Below are 7908 nucleotides of genomic sequence, written 5' to 3'. Positions count from 1 at the left end.
GCAACAAAGGCCAAACACAGCCAAAAATACATACATACATACATACATACATTTATTTTAAGAAAGTGCATGTATTTAAAAAAAACCCAAAAAGGTCCTACTGTAGAGCACAGGGAACTATATTCTATATCCTGTGATAAACCGTAATGGAAAAGAATATGAAAAAGAATGTACATAAATGTGTAACTGAGTCACTTTCCTGTACAGCAGTAATTAACACAACACTGTAATTCAAGTGTATGTCAATAAAAAATAAAATTAAAAAAAATTGCCAGAAAAATAGTCACGTAAGGGGAACTTCCCTGGTGGTCCAGTGGTTAAGACTTTGCCTTCCAATGGAGGGGGTGAGGGTTCAATCCCTGTTCGGGGAGCTAAGATCCCACATGCCTTGAGGCCAAAACACCAAAATATAAAACAGAAGCAATACTGTAACAAATGCAATAAACACTTTAAAAATGGTTGACAGCAGAAAAAATCTTTAAAGAAAAAATTCACATAAATCAGAAACAAATGAAAGATAATAAAGTCCATACATTAAAAAAAAAAAAAGAGCATGGGTTCGGGTCACACTGCAACTTCCCACTTACTTATAGCTGTGCAATTCTGGGCAACTCACATAATGTCTCCTCAGACTGTTCATCTATAAAATGGGGATGGTAAGAGTTCCCTACCTCAGAGCGTTGCTGTAATCCATAAACACGGTTAAGTGCCTTGGTAAATGTTTGAGGCTCTCTGGTTATTATGAATTAAAATATGTCAATGGCTTCTGGCCGTGTGATTCATATAATAGTTTGATGTTTAACCAAATGGTAAAACTATTCCATTTATTATTCCCATCTCTTTTTAACCCTTAGCCTGCTTTGTTGTTTATGTTTTCTCCCACCACAGAGTGCTAGTTCCAGGAGAGTAAAGGCTTTATTTTGTTCACTGCTGAAAGCAACAGCACCCAGAAAAGTACTGTACATATGAAGCCCTCAGTAAACACTAGCTGAATGAATGGTGCAAAGTGTTACAAGGAAAAGTACACCAAAAACTTTCATTATAATAAAAAAGTATAGATAAAAAAATCTTTCTCTAATGGCTTCCAGTCAAGTGACTGAAAACACCATATGCTATAATAAAAACATAAGTAATTTATTAAAATTTGAAGGCAAAAACATAATTTTAAAAGATTTAGACCTATGTTAGGCATGATAGAGTATGGATGCTTTCTTGAAATTCACAATCAGATCCAAGAGTATCATTTTCAGACTGTTCTAGTAGACTGAGTTTACTTTTAGTTGTCTTTGATGAAACAGTCACTATTCTACTCTCTTTCTTAACAGAAATGTGTTTTTTCGAAGATTCACTTTTAATTGGTTTATTAACCAAAGATTTATTTTGCCCAATTCCTTTGCTTTTCTGCTTTACAGGTGAGTCAGAGCAGGAATGCAGGTCCTTCCCAGGTTGTTTCTTAGCAGAGTAGTTTTTGGTCTATTCACCTGCTTTGCTCATTTTCTCTGAAGAAGACCTGCTATTTCTAGATAATTCCTCTTCTTTTCTTTGACTTCCAGTTCCAGAAATGACGTCTGCTGAAGGAGAACATGTTCTAGCAATGAAATATTCAAAAGACTCCTGCCGCTGCTCTGTGACTGGGACCCCGAGGTTGTCTTTGGAAGTTTCTAAGGCCTCCTGAGTAGACGCTGGGACACGGAAGGAGTCGAGAGGCAAAGGAATCCTAGCATCACCTGTAATTTTCGGAAAGTGGAGGGGAAGACAAAAGACAAGACAAAAATTCAGTGATGAACAAAGCCAACCATTAAAAAGTAGAGTTCAAAACTTCAATGTTACTCTGTAATCTTATTATTAACACAGTCAATTGATTAATCAGAAGATTTCAGAGCCAGTTTTTTTTGTAATTATATCTTGCCAAGTGATTCTCAGCTTAACCTAGCTATAACCAAGGCTATGTCCGCTACGTTTTCAGACTTTGGTGATTGGGGTAGTTATTACCCATTTCCTTTCCCTCACTAAAAATAAAACCCTATTCTGTAAGATAATTAATTTCTTTTCTATCCTCCAGGCACATGTAAACCGTATATAGTTTGTGACCAGACTGTGTTCTCAAGCTGTCAGTTCCCAAGGCCACTCTGAGATTGGCTGATGGGGGCTCCAAGTAAGGCTAGAGGAAAAGCTGACAGGTTTTCCCCTCCCATTCCCATAACCAGGTGATTCACTCTAATATGTTACCTATTAGCTATGTCTGGATTACTTATTTTAAAAATTATATCAGTATGTGTACCTTCATTAGTGTTCCTTCATTGTAAGCTGACTGCATACAAATAGAAACCTAGATAAAAGATGAACAGAATAGACATTTATACAATTTAAAATCTGGAATATTTTCTCTAATGTCTTCTTTCTTCATCAAGGATAGTTTGCTTTAACTCATAAATTTTCTAAAGAACTTCCAGTCTCCTTATTTACAAAAGTACAGTATCATGAAATGGGCACACATTTACTAATCTCAGATTTGGAAAGGACTCCAGAGTCTTCTAGCTCCCGAGCATGTGAACTATTAGAGACTGATCATTATTGTTTTCTCCCTGACTTGGTCATTTCCTTTTTGCTAATCACTCTTAGAAACATTAAGTGCTGTTCTGTCCATTTACTTGGCTATTTTGCATTTGTTATGGGGCACCCTGTTTTGATTCTGATTTTCCTTCTTCAAGTGCCTTTTCTTCTTTAGGTGGACTACTAACAGTAGAATTCATCTGGGGACGACCTAGTAAATGAAAATCTGACTGATCTATACCAGCCATTGTGGCCAACTGCCCAAGCCTAGACGAGAGGAGGAAAGGAGAAAAGACAAAGGTTATTATAATCACAGAAGAGCAGTTTAGATTTCCCCAGACATACAATCATGAAATACTACTAAAATCTTTTTTTTTTTTTTTTGGGGGGGGTACGCGGGCCTCTCACTCCTGTGGCCTCTCCCGTTGCGGAGCACAGGCTCTGGATGCGCAGGCTCAGCGGCCATGGCTCACGGGCCCAGCCGCTCCTCGCCATGCGGGATCCTCCCAGACCAGGGCACGAACCCGTAGCCCCTGCATCGGCAGGCGGACTCTCAACCACCCCGCCACCAGGGAAGCCCTACTTCTAAAATCTTAAAAGCCAACATCCTACTCCAGACTACAAGCCTCTCTCTCCCCCAAATCCTCAGCCCTTTCCAGATTCATCCTCTAGGAGACATCCCACTGTCTCACTAGCAGCTTCAATATGTACCATGAACCCTGTCCACTGCCTGTCACACCTCCATTCCCACACTTCTTTGTTTTTTCTTGACCTTTTTTTTTTTTTATTAGTTTCTGCTTTATAACAAAAGTGAATCAGTCATACATATACATCTGTTCCCACATCCCTTCCCTCATGCATCTCCCTCCCTCCCACCCTCCCCATCCCACCCCTCCAGGCGGTCACAAAGCACCGAGCTGATCTCCCTGTCCCACACTTCTTTACCATCTTTCCTCCAGTTTCCAAGAATGTGTTTGTTCCTTCCTTCCCAACACCAACACCAATTCATTCACTGACAAAACACCACTCCATCAACTATCAATCTCCACTTCCCTCTTTCAGCAAAATTGCTCCCGGTTGAGAACCACTGACCTATATCTCCCCTGCAGATTAATAATCATTTTTATGTCTAAGGCAAAGATAACTTTAATTCAAACTTATCAAACAAGCAAAAGAAGTGAAAGATAGGAAAATTCTTATGCATTCCCGAATATTTTCAATGAAAACTGCCTTTAATTTAGTCTTTACAAAACAACTATACCTACTAATTACTCTGTCTACAGGTTACTCTTTTATAATGGGCTCCCCACTCTACCAAAGCAGGCTTCCCTATTTGCATTTCTTAAAAAATTTAATTCCTCATTTTAAAACGTCAACGATATTACCTATAATTACACTAAATTTGGCTAAATATGGCCACGTAAGTGATGAATATTGCTCCAGTTCCTCAGCAAACTACCATTAGAGTCGCAAAGAGAAGAATGCCATGAAGAGAAATGAACTAACCCAGCATCTTTAAGGAGAACCAGGAAAGCATGGAACTTCTGAAAAGAATTCTCAGTGCTGCCCAAAACACCTTCATCATCCAGGATCATGCTTGTCAATGAGTGGGCATGAAGGGCTTCAGACAAAGAGAAAGTTGTGTTTCTTAACTGGGCATTTTCATGTTCCAGCTATACAAGAAGACTGAAAACGTCTGACATGATTTTTTCTCATTGTCATCAAAAGTAGTCTTGCCTTGGGCTTCCCTGGTGGCGCAGTGGTTGCGAGTCCGCCTGCCGATGCAGGGGACACGGGTTCGTGCCCCAGTCCGGGAAGATCCCACATGCTGCGTAGCGGCTGGGCCCGTGAGCCATGGCTGCTGAGCCTGTGCGTCCGGAGCCTGTGCTCCGCAACGGGAGAGGCCACAACAGTGAGAGGTTCACATACCGCACAAAAAACCCAAAAAAACAAAAAACAAAAAGTAGTCTTGCCTAGTTTCAAGGAACAAAACTAAAACACTCAAAATGTAATTAATTTATAATTAGTGTAACCCTCCGCCAGTAAAGACAGAGACCATATCACATAATAACCAAAACCCACAGGCACCCAACAAAGTTTCCTATATAACACTTAGGTGGTATATAAATAAACCGAAGTTACCGTTTTATTAATGATCTTTCACAAAAGATCACATTTCTAACTGGTTCAATTCATAATGGAGCCTCATTCCACATTAGAAAATGACCTGCTTTAAGTTTCCCTTAAATTAGAAAGTGAATTATAGAATCTGATTTGAACAAAACATATTACAACTCTGCTGAATGTTAAGAATTAACTTTAGTGAGTAAAATATCTAATGCTTACGTTTAAAAGTCCTAAATCATACCCAACCCAATTTATTAAATGTACGATCACCAATATTTTCTTTGGCTTCTTGAACATATTCACCCCCGTGCACTCTTCCCCTTCTGCTCGTCATCTACACACTTAAAACCCCCTGTAAGCTCAACTCTCGTATTTCTCAGAAAGGCCGTTAATGTTCATGATGCCCCTTTTGCCTTACATGAGCAGGTGCTCAACATTTATTGAATGAGTGTCTGCCAATCCAATGGATGCACTTTCAAAAATTCCTCCCTACACTCATCCTGTGATAAATTATATTTAGATAGAACTTTTTAGATTATGCCCTGCTTTCATGCACATTACCTAATGTAATTCTCATAGTATATATTTTTATCTTTCATTGCATTCTTAGAAGTTTTCCAATACCTTAAATTTATTTAAATGATTCACTTTCCTAATTCATTGCCAGGAGAGTCTCATCATGTCTTTTATGTTACTCTATATACAATACATGCACAGAAAGTGCCTTCTTGAATCAAAGAATCATGAACAGGAAATAAGCTAATGTCATATAAAAGCACACACACACATACACAAAACCAGATTTTCACATCTTTAAAAACATGCTTTCTGGAATATAGATCATATCATCACTAAATACCAGTAAATGCAAAAGTCCATATGATACAACCAATTTGCAACATATTACAGTTTTAAAGCTTACAAAATATGTGTATATGGCTTAAAATCAAATCAAAATAAAACCAAAACACTCTCAAAAGCAGATGAAACGTGTTTACCTCACTGACTCGTCTATCAGCCTTCAGTCTTATTACTCTTTCCTCCTTTAACTGCTTTAGGCACTCCTCCAGGGTTTCCTAAACAAACAGAGTCAATATTATAAGTAATTCATAGTATAATATCCAAAAGCCTTTCCAGCTATTGGTCTCATCAGGACTTAGGGGCAGAGCCAGAAGTGAACTCAGATTTTAGTCTGCTACTGGTCATAGCATACCATGCCAGTGAAATGAATGATCAAAATCTATCAAATTTGCAAAGATTTATTTAAATTCCACCCTTTCCAACATAAATTTGTGGCAGCCCACCATAAAAGGCATATGCACACATAACATAGTAAGTCAGAAATAAGAAGTTACGACCAAGAAAGAAAAATTCTATTTTTATTTGTGGGTCTCTTTATAGCAGGAAGTCCTATTAACGAACCTGCTTAGCATACCTGAATTGCATAATTGCAGATTCAAAAGCATGTTTTAAAAAAGTAATCACTTTTAAAGCAATTTACAGTCAAGCACTGTTCCTGGAGTTCCCTGGGTATTAAATAATTGAATCATCAAAACCCTAAGAGGGGGCTTCCCTACTGGCACAGTGGTTAAGAATCCGCCTGCCAGTGCAGGGGACACGGGTTCGAGCCCTAGTCCAGGAAGAACCCACATGCCACAGAGCAAGTAAGCCTGTGCGTCACGACTACTGAGCCTACGCTCTAGAACCCACGTGCCACAACTACTGAAGCCTGCGCGCCTAGAGCCTGTGCTCCGCAATAAGAGAAGCCACCGCACCGCAACAAAGAGTAGCCCCCCGCTCGACGCAACTGGAGAAAGCTGGCGAGCAGCAATGAAGACCCAATGCAGCCAAAAATAAAATTATAAAACAAAATCCCTACGAGGAAAGAACGATCACTAACTCCATGTCATTTTACAGATGAGGGAAACAGAGGCAGAGAAGTAGAGTAAGTAGAGCAGCACAGCCAAGGTCACACCACTAAGTAGCAGAGCCACACTGTGGACTCAGGAAGCTGGCTGCCATTCCTGCTCACGGAGGCGGTAGTCTTCCCTTCACCAAGGTCACTGAAATAAAATGAACACTGATAAACTATCTCAGGAGTTTTAGGAACTAAGACGCTTCGGTCCTTGAAGTGGGGACACTGCTTGCAATAGGCAGAATTCTGACAGAGCCCCCAAGACTACCACTTACTGAAGTACACAAACCTTCCACTTATCCAATCAAACTCTAAATGTAGGTGCTGTAGTGAAGGGATTTTGCACATGGAATTAAGGTTCAAAATCAGTTGATCTTTTAAGATAGGGAGATTATTTTAGGTGGATGTGGCCTACTCAGGCACCCCATGAAAAGGACCTGAACTCTTCCTGAATTGAAGTACAAAAGGGACAAGAGGGAGACTCTCCATTGCTGGCTCTGAAGAAGTCCAATGCTGCGGCAGGGAAGGCAAGCGAGAGGCCTCTAGGAGCTGTAACTCTCCCCTGACTGACAGCCAGCAAGGAAATGGGGACCTCTGTCCTGCAACTGCAGAATCTGAATTATGCCAACAAGCCGGAAGAAGCCTGTAGGCATTCTTTCCCAGAGCCTCTGGACGCTAACACAGCCAGACTGACATCTTGATTTCAGCTCTGTGGCCCACACAAACTATGGTGAACATCCAACGTTTGGGGCTCAATATCTTACACTTAAATTTCACGTGCTTTAACACTCTCAGGAGGGAACCCACATGTGCCCGTGTGTATCTGAGCAGGAAGCCCAGTCACGCTGTGCCTGGAATTCTGACCTACAGAACTCTGAGCTAGTCAAATAGGTATTGTTTTCAGTCAGTAAGAGTGTAGTAAAAGAATTAATACTCTACTCAACCTCCAGGTTCGTGAACAAAATAAATGATTGTCATTGCTTTAGGCCACTGTTTTGGGGTGGTTTCTTATGCAGTGATAAACAATCGTAATACCTATACTTATGAAAACAGTAAGGTATATTTATACATGTTAACTGCTTTGAACAATCACTTAAAGAATGAGGAACTCTATTACCTGCCATCATTGGGAGAGGAGCTGGTATCACTTTCTGGACAGTAGCTTTTGGTACCTAACAACGATCCTACATCAGGAGTTTACCCTAAGGAAATCAAAGATGTGGGCAAAGATTTATCTACCAACATGATGTCATAAGATTGTTGATAACCAAACCCTAGAAGAAAGCTAAGAGCCTCCGAATTGGGACTGGTGT

At 40.1% G+C, this 7908-nt stretch overlaps 1 pseudogene across 1 annotated transcript in view; it reads right to left on the bottom strand.

Moving 5' to 3' along the window:
• Nucleotides 1-1110: 1110 nt before the first annotated feature.
• Nucleotides 1111-7908, bottom strand: part of LOC307055611 (centrosomal protein of 78 kDa-like) — a 207642-nt pseudogene continuing 200844 nt past the window's right edge. The window contains exons 13-17 of the transcript in view: nt 5679-5756; nt 4060-4226; nt 2652-2820; nt 2282-2329; nt 1111-1743 (exon numbers count right to left, since the gene is read on the bottom strand). The product of the transcript in view is annotated as a centrosomal protein of 78 kDa-like (transcript). The remainder of the gene's footprint in view (nt 1744-2281; nt 2330-2651; nt 2821-4059; nt 4227-5678; nt 5757-7908) is intronic.

Source organism: Hyperoodon ampullatus, assembly GCF_949752795.1.
Source record: "Hyperoodon ampullatus genome assembly, chromosome: 7".
NCBI lineage: Eukaryota > Metazoa > Chordata > Mammalia > Artiodactyla > Ziphiidae > Hyperoodon > Hyperoodon ampullatus.
Note: the sequence above shows the minus strand (reverse complement) of the source record. Positions and strands in the feature narration are given on the sequence as shown.